This window comes from Mastacembelus armatus, chromosome 5, assembly GCF_900324485.2.
Source record: "Mastacembelus armatus chromosome 5, fMasArm1.2, whole genome shotgun sequence".
In the NCBI taxonomy this organism is placed as follows: Eukaryota; Metazoa; Chordata; class Actinopteri; order Synbranchiformes; family Mastacembelidae; genus Mastacembelus; species Mastacembelus armatus.
The window spans coordinates 25,481,601-25,495,732 of NC_046637.1; the positions used below are offsets into that span (position 1 = coordinate 25,481,601).

Sequence of the window (14,132 nt, forward strand, 5' to 3'; positions counted from 1 at the left end):
ATGTATTTTGATGAGGACACTCGCTTTAGTGACACAAACCAACACATCTGCAAACTGGGTTTCCATGGTAATGAGCTCAACTGGTGCAAAAGGGGACCACACACACACACACACAAACTTTGGCGGCACGCACCAGGGGACCTGTCAAGTATAAATTAGTGCCGTTGATGTGTCACACGATGCCCCTGAAGGTCATTAATTGGTCAGTGATCGGGGGTTGGCATGTCATTTATGTGAAGAAAATTTGCATAAAGCCGCAGAGTACTTCCCCCTCAAAAGCATTTTACAGGTTCTATATGTTGAAGCACACACTAACTAGGGCTTCTTCTTCTTTTTTCCCAGTAAGACAGTTTCTTTATATCCTATAAAGATGTGCGTTCCATTTTTATCTACAGTGGAAATTGTTACAAGCCATTTTATCTGAATATAACGCTTCAAGGTCTTTTACCTAAGAGCAAGCCAGTGTAATTGCTGAAACTATATTTATCCAAATGAAAATATCTACGAGTAGTAGCCTCTACAGTTTCTTAAATGTTGATATGGACAGTATGGTTTTGAATGTCCATGGCAAATAAAATATGTTCATACATTCATTCATTTAAAAATAAGTCACAGAAAGAATAAGTAGTTTTTGAATGGACGGAAATGAAAATCAGTGAAGATCTGATGAATCTTAAAGGCGTCCATTGTTCAAAAACCAGAACCAGATTGAAGGTCAAGGGAAAAAAAAGGAAAATCCCCGACATTTTTGCTGACCTCCTTTTGAAAGCGTAGTCTAAATGTTCTTAGAGCACAAAGGAGAAGAGAGTGTGTGGTGTGTGTGAGAGGGAGAGAGTGAGGAGAGTGTAGAAATGATTTTTTTAATTTAAAAAAAAATCACTCAATCACCAGTCACCAATCAGAGCAAACCATTATATTACATTTTACACTTTTAAAGATAATAAGAATTAATAGTGTCTTGTCTGTATATGCATTAGTTCGTATATGCATTAGTTTCGAGTTTGTTAAATTAGAATACCATTTTCTTTCATGTACTTACACAGCCTTCACCAAAAGAGAGTATGAAAGTACGAGTGTGAGAGATTGCTTCTCCCTCTGCTGCCCCCCCCACACACACACAAACACACACACACTTATTCACTCACTTTCTGTTTCATTCTCTCTTTTACTTGCTCTCTCTCTCTCTTCGTCTCATTGCCCCATAACCACAGAGAGATGAGTTCAAGCCACCATTAAAGCGTTAAAAATTTAAATATATAAAAAAAATCGTAACGCTCTTTTTAATTAAAAAGGATCCTAATAATCCACATCATATTATACGTCGCAGATTCATCGGTCAATTTAATAACAGTGAGGCTTTTGGATCTTAATATCTCTGCTACCAGGTTTCCTTCATAACTGAGAGCCCGTGTTAATTACAGCAGAGCCTAATGGTGGGGAATATTCAGGGCCTCTCCATGTTTTGATAAATGGCTTTCCACTAAGATTTATTCCTAATTATCTCATTTGTCTTTCTCCATTACTTTTTATAGCTTAAATTTATGAAGTCATTAAGACGTTAGTGGGCCTGATAATGATTAGGAGAAGGAATTGTATGAAAGTGAATTATATGAAAATGATTATGGCTAAAGGAGTGTTTAAAATGAGGGCTGCGGAAGCCTAGAAGTGTGTGTGTGTGTGTGTGTGTGTGGCAGAGAGAGTGTGTATGAGGAGCATGGCTTTGTTTGAAGGTGGTGCATTCCCCACCACCACCACCAACCCCCTGTCCTGCCCAGCTGATGCTACCACCTTCCACCAGTGCATGAGATGATGAAACATTTTTGTCATTCTCCTCATCTTTCTGCGTCTCTCCTCTGCACTGGCTCCCATCAGCTCGTGTCTCTGCTCCTTCCATCTGTCTGGCCTGATGCAGGGTAATGTTCCCTCCGAGTAATGAGAGATGATCATTCTATTTCTCTGTCTCTAACACACTCTTGCACAGACACACAAGCAGAGAAGTTTTTCTTCCAGTGCATTTGGCTTTTGTTTAATTTCATTTGCCTTGGAAGATAATGAAACATATAAATAGTACAGAGGCCCACATGTGCATTTGGGGTTCTGGAGTTATGATGGTTTTATAATGTGAGAGCTCTCTGGTGGTGTCGCTGTAGTCTAATCTGTCTTAAGAAGGCTTTCAGCTCTAGCACAATAAGGAATCACATTCCTTCCCTCTGCCACTGGACCCATTGTTTGGTCTAAAGTGGATAAAATGCATGACAAATGCAACTCTGAGATTAAAATACACCATTTTCACACACATGCTGAGCCTCCCCACATGTCATTCTGGCCCTTCCTTGTCTCTCAGCAGTCCACTCCCTGCTCTCCTGCACCTCTTCTCCCCTCTTCCTCCCACCCTGACAGGCTGTGTGCCAGAGATCATAAGAGGCAGTGCAAGCCCCTGCTTAATGAATTAATTATTTGATTATTTAATCACCCAGATGAAGAGTGTCTTTAACACTGGTGTTAATTAGCCAACATCTGGGCCAGTCTGTGGGCCAGCCACACAGATACACACAGAGGAATACCAGCACACACTCTGCCTCTCCCCCTCTGGTAGATGTAACACTTATCACTCTTTTTTTTCTTCTTTCTTTCAGCAGTATTTCTGTTGTAAAAAGTGACAAAAACTGACTTAGAAGAGAATAAGATTTTAAATTAATAATATTGTACTTTTTCATTTGTCGTGTATGTTTGTTTGCATAAATAAGATGCTTTGGTATAGAAGCCTGAAAGAAAGATGTACCTGCTTTTTTCTCTCTCACACCTTTACGTTCCCTTTGCCGTGTGCAATGCTGCGTCTTGCCATCAGGAGGAGCAATGCCTTTTCTTTTGACCTCATAAGACACTTCTAGATTTTGCAGAGGTGCTACACATCTGTCCACAGTGTTACTGATAATGTATGCAGGTATTGTGCATCACTGTATATTCAGATAACAATTACAACAGTCCACACAAACTGCAAACTCAGGTAAAGGGAACAACAAAACCCCAAGTGACTTGAACACCTATTCTATATTGACAAGTTTAATGTTGTTTTCTACATAGGTTCTCATCATTAGAATTCACATGTAGAGTAAAGCAAACCTGAAGGTTGTGAATGTGTTCCATTATTTATTCTCTTTGGTCTTCTGTGTTTTTATGAGAGACAAAGGGATGATCCAGTGAAAAACAAGACAATGAAGGAGGGATGGAAGAGGAGAAAGACATTTGTGACTCTCTAGTTTGATTAAGGCCACTCCAGCTTGGGAGGTGCTACTTCACACCAGCAGCAGTAGCCTGCAGTGGCAGAAGCAGTACAGGAGAGAGAAAGAGAGAGAGAGTGTGTGTATGTGTGTGGACAGAGTGGTGGAGGGGGGTAGAAGGAAGGATTCCCTTTAATTGCAATCATTCTAGCAGCACTGCAGGGATCTACAGGGCATGCATACAATTAAAGAGGAGAGGTGAGCGCATGCTTTCCAGTCCTGGTTTCTTTCCTTATAGTTACACACACAGAGTGGAAATAATGTTCGTAGGCATTTTTTAATGTACAATATTTGTTGGTGGGGGTGAGGGGGGTGTAGAGTAGTCATAGTCTGTTTATCTAATAGGACAGGGCTCTGGCTTGATTGCACAAGTGTATGTTGTGCATAGGTTCTGTGTTGACAGCAGGATCTGCGTGTGAATGTGTTTGTATATATGCTTTCTATGTGCTGCAGAGGTTAATTGAGACACACAGCTCATCTCTGCCCTGATGAGGGTCAGAGCACAGAGGCAGATCTGCATCGAATTAATCTAACCCCAATTTATGCCGCCACACACTGTCAGTCGGAACCCTGCCCCCTTTCACACACACACATACTCACTCATACCCATTAATTTAGCCCCAATTTGTGTTGTCTTCAGCTGCTGTGATGCATGGCCTGTAACACAATCACAAATGCACAGAGCAGCAGCACTTGTGCCTTCTCATACTCACAAAGGCAACAGCTCATACAGATTTTGTGTCATTTACTTTTGTGCTTTGTGATTTACAAGGTGAAGTGTAAAATCAGCTACTAGAAAGAGAACAAAAATTCTTGAAACATCTACTCTGTGAGCTCACGCTTCTCCTCAGCACACACTCAACATCTCACATCCATGTGGCCTCTATAATTCCTGCGTAGGTTCTCCACAGAATGCTGGCCTGACAGAAGCTAAACCCTGCAGCACCCCGAGAAGGAAAAGGCAAATTAACCAGCTTCACTCTAACACCGAGGGACCATTAAAGTCGAAACGCCGTTTTTTGCTCTCCATCCTCTCCCTCGTTCCTCTCTCGTTTCCTCACTCTCCAGCTGGAAAGGTTAACTATGAGAGGCTCTCAGAGACACTCCAGCAGACACACAAGTGATCTTTCCTTTAATTGGCTTTTCCACTCCCCTTCTCCTCCTCTCTTCTCCCTAGCAGGTCAGCAGTGTCCACTGCAGGGCCATACAGAGGAAATGCACACACACACACACATGCACACACAGAATGACACAAAGGCAGTCAGGCTGAACTGAGCACTTGATGCGTTGGGCAAGGTATGTTGTGTATGTGTGTCTGTCCTCCTTTAAATATCTCCATGCAACCAGTCAATCTGTCATTAGTAGTACAGGAGTAGCGGTGCTATGTAATTGAGCTATCTGGCTCTCGGGCCTCCATGATGTCCTCATCCATGAAGCAGCTGACACCGCAGCTCTACCCCTCACTGTCACACAGACAGGGCACACAGGAAATTCGTAAAGAGAACACTGACAAGCATGGAGCCATTATTAACCTCAGTGCAGTTTAGTTTCTTAGCTGAAACCTGCAAACCCTTCACAAAATGTTGAAAATGGAGTAATCCAATTTTAAAAGTCTACTTTCACGAAGACTCAAAATTCTAAAACAGATGCATGTATTTTGACACTGTGAATGCTTTTGTTTTAAGAACAGTGTTTGAATTCAATGCAAAGTCCTGCCATTGAAAACACAGCAGAGAAAAGTTATCCAATTGTACAATTTCTCATCACATCTGGAAAAAATACTTAATTGTGTTCTTCTAAACTCAATCTGGCAGCTAGCAGATCTAGATAGGAGAAAAAAAATCACAGTGTGAAATGAGCTACACGCTACGCTGACTTACCCGTGGTAGCCTAGAATCAGAGTAAGACGACTAGACAAGGCCGTTCAGCCAATTGCACCCTCGACTATTCTGCTTCATCTTGCTCTATGTTCTGGGCCTCGCCACAGCCATTATCCACAGGGTGCGGTGTGTGAGAGGACATCATTACCAGCTGTCTACAGAGCCGCCTCCTGCTCCTATCTCTGCTGACACCATCCTATCTAACGGCCTGGTCCGAGAAGAACCAGAGCAAGGCTTGCAACTGACAACAGTCTCATTCCCACCTGCCACAGAAACAGATAGGACACAGAGATAGCTGCAGCCTGCTGGTGGCTTTCTAGCCTCGGTTAGGTTGATAATGGAGTGAGGCTCATGACTCATCAATTCAGGAGTTCAGATGTTCAGTCCCCATGTCAGTTGCAAGATTCAGTGAAATACATTTAATCAGAGAAGTGTTAAAACAGCATCACTGTGGTATATAGGGCAGATCAGACCAGACTGAACCTCTGAATGTGTAAGTCATTTTACAGGATAGCTATTTTCAAGGGACCGCTCCCTCAAATTTCAAAAAAATAAACATACCACCTCACTTTTCCCTCACAGTGCCACTGCACATTGGCTCTCAGAGTTTACAGCCATGGCAGTGGCTTTGTGAGGCACTGTCTGTGATAAATGCTAATGTCAGCATGCTAACATGCTCCCACTGATAATGCTGACAGATTAATGTTAAGAAGGTATAACTGACATTATTCCAGTAGATATTTGGTTATAATCTTGGTTATCAGGTCATAATGTTGACCTAATGATGGCAGAAGATATAATGTGATGGCAACACCTCACAAGTTATTACAGTTTATTTTAGGAGGCTGTGAATGTCTGAAAAAAAATCATCATTAAAAAAAATGAGTGAGCGGCCAACATTTCTTAAACCATACAACTTTACAGTAGATACCACCAGAGCTATATGATATATATATATATATATATATATATATATATATATATATATATATATATATGTGTATATGTATATGTACATATATATGTATATACATTGTGATTTGGTTAAAATGACCCTTTTTTCTAAACGGCAGTAAACTGGAAGTTAAGTAGGTCATTGTATAAAATGCATATAGGAAATGAAACAGTACAGTGAAGGTTAAATAGGAAGTTTCTTTTTTACATATGAATGAAAACAGGAAAGGTCTGTGGTGTTTTCAATGTGATGTGCTGGACTCTGATTGCGTTTGAAAGACGTCTTTTCTGCGAGGTGGACATGTGACAGCAGATGGGCACATACACAAGAGCAGCAGGCGCTCAAAGGAAATGGGCTTTGAGGTTGTCATGGTAAGAAAAACGTTATGACCCAAACACTCTCTGGGCTATTACCCCATCCCACACAGCTGCCCGCCTCCTGACCCCTACCTCCCTTCACAGTCGCTGGGGTGTAGGTCTTGGAGTGGCCATTGCCATTGCACCCACTCACATATGCCGTTACAATCATTTTCTGTTTTAATCCAGGACACTGTCTGACACCAGGAAATAAGTTTATGTGGATGAGGTGCCCCTTCCTGTGCCTTCCTGGAGGGCCACAACCACCTAATCCACGTTCTATGTGTGTTTCTGGATTTAACATTCCCTCAAACACATTAACTCTGGATATAATTCTTTTGAAACGCTCTTCTTCTGCACTTCATGTTTCTCTCACACTTGATTTTTCTCATTCTCTCACTTTTTTAATCCTTACTGTGTCACTCCCTCCCTCCTCTCTGCTTCTACTGGCTGAAGAAAACAATGGAGTTTTGTTAGTGGATTTTACATTTATGGGCACTTTGACATTTTTTTTTTTTTTACAGAAGACCCAATCAATGTGTCACATTAGTTTTTTCAAATAGCAGCGCAGGGTTTCAGTTCTGCAGTAGGTCATTGCTGAAGTAGACAGAACTGTGTGTATCAAAGCCAAATAAAGAGACAGAGCAGAAACCATAGAGAATGTTTAGACCTGTGAGATGTTGACTTATTACTGTTTTGTGTTTTGTGTGTGTGTGTGTGTGTGTGTTTAAGGACAAGGCTCTGGTCTGTACTCCCTGTTTGCTTAAGGTGGCATGAGTCAGCTTGACTCGAAAACAGGAGCCTGTTTTTGAGTGGCCTGCCAACTGCGTGTCTGACATTTAGCTAACTCTCTCACACACTTTCACAACCTCAAACACACATGGACTCAAACACACACTCGCTTAACCGCAAGTGAACATGACTCTGCAAAGCCAAATAGGCTCTGCATCGACCCAAAATTCACTTTTTAGCTCTGCCATTTTACAAAGTGCACACACATTTTGTTAACATTAAGATTTTTACATATGGAATGAGGATTTTCAAGTATCAAGTAAGAATATTGTTGCAATTGTGTGATGTACGATAATGTGGTTGAATGCTAGAAATTGGGACAGTTGGATGAGGGCACACTGGGCAGCTCAGGCTGGATGGGTGAAAGCTGAGATCGTGGGCTGATATGAGGGTCCAGGATCAGGAATAGGAGGATATGGATGCAGGTGAGGCTCCCTGTCTCCTCTCCTGTTTTCCCTCAGAGCAACATCTCTGGTTAAAAGCAGCACAAAGGGTTTGGCCAAAGACCATTTCCCAGTCTTTTCTCTCTCACATGAGGCACTGACATTCAGCTGTCAGTTACCATTCCACCATGAACCAACAATGAAATGATCCTACTGAGTACTGCCTGTGTGGCCCAAGTCACATGCTACCATTATATCCAGAAGCAACTAAAAAAACACAAGTGAAGCACATATATGTACTGGCTGACATGCTCCTTTGTTTGGATGAGCATACCTGGCTCTATATCACTCAATCTCCTCTGCTCTGAACACTTTAAAAAATGATCTATTTAATCCTATTTTTATTAAACTCTACAGTACTCAGACAGTACCATTCCTTCAAAAATTAAATTATACTTTTCTGAACAGTTTTTAAAGATTTATGTCCTCACTTGAAACCAGTGAGTGTGTAGCAACAGACAGGGAAGGAATATTTGAAAGCATTGTGACACTGACCAACATATTGTTGGTTTTGGTCTTTCTGTGGGGTTTGTTGGGAAAAATGTTATATGAGAAAAACCCTGGAACAAAATCAAAAATGTTGCCCCTGATCACAGTTCTACTCGATAGATTAGCATATTAACATTTAGACTTTTTTAAAAATTATTTTGAGCCAGTCTTCTCTAGCTTTGACCGGTCTATTGTAATTCCTCCAGGACATACAGTCCTCTTGCTGCAGTGCATTACTGTGCTATTTGGCTGTGGAAGATCACCAAGCTATTTGGTTCAGTGTGAAAACAAGCAGAGTAAATTAGCACCAATTAATTATGCATTATTAAAATAAATTATAATGTCAGTTGCATGTGTTTTAGTGTTTTTACAAGGCCTAGGGTGAGTCATCAGGCCAAAAATACAACACTTAAAGCAGCAGCCAAACAGGAGGAATACTCCTAGCTAAGGGAGAGCCAACATTTAGGCAGTTCTTTATTGTTGTCATGCCAGCGCTGGGTATCTGGCATCTCCCACCCACACAGATGAAAGCCAACTCTTAAGTGGCAGTGTCTGCTCTGCATGCACCTCCCCTGTCTGACACAGGAGGCCTGCTCTGAAAGAGAAAGAGAAGTGCCAACACTGTGATGGGGCTGATGTGTGTGTGTTTGCTAACATGGTATTCATTATGTATTCAGTCAGGAATTATATCTCCTCCATCTTTCAATTTCTCCCTTTTTATTGCTCACTTTTCTCTCCCTTTATGCAGAATTCACAAGCAGCTGGGATGGATAAAGCATTTTAATGATTCCTAACTGATGTCTGCATTTACTTTAAACTTGCCTTAAAGTTGAGGTAAGGTTAAAGTTACGGTTGAGGTTGAAATTTGCACGAGTCGTTGTGGGCCAGTGGAGTGGAAGTGGGATTTTGTCCCAAAGCTGAAGCTCACCATCCCTGCCCTGCAATCTGGAGTCTCTTCTACTCAGACTATAGATATCTGTTACTGGCTATGGGCAAATACTAAACAAAATTCTCGTTATTGGTTTCTCATATAATTTGTTACACTGATACAGGGGCAAATAAATCTGGGGTAGTCATAGCCCCAACTTCTGTAGGAAAATTACCAAAATGGCTGTAGCTCATATTGTTCAGGTAATGCCTGCTGCACTACAGGTGCATAACTAATAAGCCATATGACCTTGCTCTGTCTTAGAGTGGGATCTTTCAGGTGATTCATCAACGATTCATTATCTAACGGATGCTCTCACAGCAGAGGGATCTAGCTCACTAGATTAATATATCTGTCATCATCTTATAAGGAAGATATATGGTCATTGTTCAACAGAGGAGGGATGAAGTGAGGGGGCAGGTCTGTATCAGAACTGGACATAGACATTTGAACATTACTCCAAGCACACATTGGGACTGAGGTGCTAGTTCGTCTCTGTCCTATAAGAAAGAAACACAAATCCTCCCTTTTCAGCAGAGGTTTAGCTGCTGTAGAAAACCTTTTCTTGCCTCGTCTCTCTCGCACTAACTGATGTCAAAACACATATCATATGTCCTGTGATGCTTTTTAAGGCTCACACGTGCAAAAGGCCATCTATCCTCCACCCAGGCCGTGTTTTACCCACTCTCACTGCTCAGACCTACTGCTCTGCTGCTTCCGTGAGACTGAAGCAGCAACAAATGCCTCAATCCTGCCAATTCTCTGCGTGTATGTGTTTGCATGAATGTGCATGTGTGCGGGTGTGTATTTCATGGAAGCCTACTGGGCTGTGGTTCCTTCAGTAGTCCTGCAGCAGCAGTAACTCGATACAGTACACACACATTTTTGTTGCTGATCCAAGGTTGCCTGCTTGCCATGGTTTTAGTTCAGTTCAACTTGTTGTAAAACACTGTTGTGTTGCTGTTAACCAAGAGACCATGTATACAGCCTCTAATGAACACTAGATACCACGAAATGAAAGACAGTTATATGTCCTTGAATGAAGTTGATGTGTTGTTGTCCTTTATTTAGTACTTTAATGACTTGAAATCATATTTGAATGGAGTATTTGTCAGTTTTTAACAAAAGTAGAGCTAAATATAGTATATACTGTAGTAAACAGTGATGCAGAAGGAACTTTTGTAATAATGCCTTAGTCCTTAAAGCCCTCTTTCTATTTCTTTCTGTGCCCCCCCACCCCACCCTCTTCAATCCACTCTCACTCTCATGTAGGAAGAAAAGATGTTTCTTTGTGAGGACTCACTGGCACCGGTTCCACTGACTCACTCAGCTGCCCCAGTAGAGCTCTCCTCCCTCTGATTTACAGCCAGAAGCCATATTATAGATTTCTAGTTGTTATCCAGAGTTATATTCTGGCACTTTCAATTCTTCTCCTTGTGTTTCTGAAATTTGTGCAGTGATATTTTGAACTCTTATTAATACCAGTCCTAAAAATATGGGTGGCAGGATATGTCATTGGGTGCTTTATGTCATTACTTGTTGATCATAATGACTTTTTTCAGCAAACTGTGATCACTATCCCTGAAGATTTAAGTTTCATAGTAATGTTGTCTGAAGAAATGCTTTAGAGCTGATATTCAATACCTAGTTGGAGTTACGAACCATGGCTCAGACTAGTTTAATGTTTTTAAATGCCTGTATAAGCTATGGCCCACATTCTAACCAAAGTCTTATGAAAATAGCTCTGGTTAAGTCCCCATACATACGCACAGAAAGCCTAAATATTAATGGGGAATATAGATGAGAAGTTGATGTTATATGACTGCCCATTATTTCAAATCAGGAGCTGAAATGTATTGTGTCACCATAAAACCAGTGTAAGTGATTCTCGATATGAATCCAGGCTGTGTTTTGGTTTTAAGTGTACATGAATGTGATTTTTTTCGATGTATTGTATGCTTAACTGTGTGCAGGTACATGCACCACAGATTTGGAAATATGAAAATGATACTGTAGGTAAAAAAAAAAAAACAGTCTGTTTAGTGTCTAATTGCTCCTTATGAAAATTTAAGAACAGTACACTTCAGAAACATCTTCCCCCTTCCACTAAAAAATATTTTACTGGAACTTTATATGCATGCCAGCTAAGGTTAACATTCAAATAATGTGTAGTCCATGATGCGTAAGAACTAGTGACACACGTCTGAATAGGATGCATGATTCCCGCTTTTAGACAAGTTAATGTATTTTCATAAGTTTCATGTGTACTTGAGCAGAAATGAGTTAAACTGAAGGCCACTGTTTGAGAGCAGCTGAATGAAAGAACAAGGTAGAATTCACATTCAAATTTGCAGAAGAGCGTAGTGTTCTTTTCTCTGTGTATGGCAATGTCAAACTCTCACACACCATCAGCTACCAAACAGTGCATTTGTATCACAATTGTCATTCAGTCATCAGAAGACACAGATTTGAATGGATTACAAAGGATGCAAAATAGTTGACATTGTAATAGAGGTCCCTTAGGAAGCCTTTGACAATAACCCCTGTAGATGTAACCACACATGAAGGTTATGTGGTCGTCATCTCATACAAGAGTCACATCAGAAAAGTATTAGGCATATTGTATGAGTTCTCTGTCTGTTGTTGCATTCCTTTGACCCAATATTAATAATAAATCGAGTATTTCCTTCTCTAGGTGTCTTTGTGACTTCAGTGGAGGAGGGGAGAGCTGTGTTTGGTGGGAGCCAAGGGCGAGTGTCTTGTCATGTGAGGAGTATTAATTTATGATTTCCATCCCAGCTTCTGACCTCATCACCTCCATTAGAATGCAGCCTTTGTAATTTCATGGTTAATATTCAATAGCCACTTGTCCCCTGTGCCTGCTTTGTGCATGAGAAATTTCTGTAGGGGCTGTGTATCATTTTTGATTTGTTAAGTTTGTGCATGTGTGTACACATAGAAAAGGAAATTGGGGTTGACTGCAGCACGGCTTCCTGCAAAACAGTTGCAGATGTCCAGAGATGTCCTATGTGTCTGTACTCCCACTGAGGAGCTTGAATTGCCTCTCTGTCTGACCTGAATCATTTGAATTGCCTCCCTCATACACACACTTTTTTCTTTTCTCTCTCTCTCACACTTTCTCTTTCTCTGTCTCTCATACACACACACACACATACGCACATATCTAAGCTCATGCACACACAAACAGGCCTGCGGTAGCTGACTTCTTTAGAGGCACCACTTGCCTCAGGACCAAAATCTGATCCTTTGATCAGACCAGTGAACATGCCGTCTACAAGAGACAAAGACTGGCCAATATTTCACACATCACACATGCATTCGAACCCTTGTCTTTGTGAAAACACTAACTGACATAATAAGTGAGTCCCGTACACTAACCTTAACCACCACAACTAAATGCCTAAATTTAATTCTAACCTTAACCGCAAAAGCAAGTTTTAATTTCCACATGATGGTATCAAAAAAAGATTTGTCTACGCAGTCACATAACGAAATATATATATACACACACACCTGTGCGCCCATGCACACACACAGACCCAGGTGATAGGAATTATTTTCATGAGACATAACTTCAAGCTGCGGCAAAGATAAAATGCAGAAAGAAAAATGAAGTGGGAAAGAAGATTAAGGCAGAAGAAGGAGAAAATCTCAAACAGTAAAAGTCCCCTGCATTTCTCCACACACTGATGTATTGGCCTACACACACATTCCTAGTGAACGATTTTGGCAAGGCTTTAAAAAACACATTAAAAATCTCTGTTCTGCATGAGCCCAGTTGTTGCTCTGTTTTCTCCCTTTTTGCCCTGTTTCCTCTCTGTCCTTCTCAGCTCAGTGACATCTAATCTGTTGAGGGTTGTTGGAAGATCTGCAGATGCAAAAAGATGATAATGACAATCTTTTATTACTAAACACAGCAGGGGAAAGAAAAGCAGCAGCCCTGTTAAAAACTGACTGAGGGCAATATACTCTAATATACTACAGGTTCAGTGCTTCTACCAATGAATCGTCATCACCAGTGGTCATTTTTATTAAAGAATGCACATGTCGGACAGACACACTAATGCCTCCTTCAGACACATTTTATCTTCATTTTATGTTGAATTTTGTTGAACTGTCATTATGTTTGTTTTATATGAACAGTTCCAAACTGTTCCAGTCCTATAAGATAAGCTGAAATCGACACACTTGTTAAACTTCTAACTAAGGCCTTTTGATAATGCTATAGACGTTGTTTATCTTGTTACAATAATTATTCATACAACTGTCAGTGTTGACTTTGTTGTGGTTATGTTCACCTTTGCATCACCAAGTCATCACTTTGAGTCAAAATCTGAATGTTTCAGCGGTTTATTCCTGTGGACCCCTGCCTTTCACCCAAAGAGAGCTGGGATAGGCTCCAGCAGATCCATGTGACCCTGGTTAGGGATAAGGGGGTATAGATGATGGATGGATGGATGTTCACACATTACATTTAGTTACATATTTCAACCATTTCACTGTAGCTGCTACTTTTAATGTAACATTTAACCATTTAAACCAGTATACATTACTTTTGCTTTATAACAACAATTTACTTATTTGCCTCCCTGTACCTTCAAGTTATTTCAGAGTTCCATTAATTTTTACTGTATCTGTTTGAATTTTCTGACTAGTTATCAGGTAAATCACCATGTGTGTTTGAAATTGTTGTCACATCTAATTCAGGTTTATTGGATCATGCACCTCTCTCCCATGAGGAAGTCTAGCCTCTCCCTAACATACATAACTTTCTTGCTCTATACTACATCACCTGATTGCCTCCTTTTCTTACGTTAGTACTAGCGCCACTAGAGGTCACCTAATTCCCACATGGGTTCTGCGAGGTGCAAGAGGAGCCTAACTGACCATATTTATGGGCATGATAACAACTGATATTAGGCATTGAATGGGATGACAATGCTTCAGTCTGGTATCTGTATGTGAAAGATCAAGCAATCATACCATT

At 40.8% G+C, this 14,132-nt stretch overlaps 1 long non-coding RNA gene across 1 annotated transcript in view; it reads left to right on the forward strand.

Annotated features, from left to right (window-relative positions):
• The window catches only part of LOC113130935 (uncharacterized), a 29,043-nt gene that overhangs the window by 9,622 nt on the left and 5,289 nt on the right, over window positions 1–14,132 (forward strand). The window contains exon 2 of the long non-coding RNA XR_003295744.2: window positions 11,820–11,890. This is a non-coding gene — a long non-coding RNA (uncharacterized LOC113130935). The remainder of the gene's footprint in view (window positions 1–11,819; window positions 11,891–14,132) is intronic.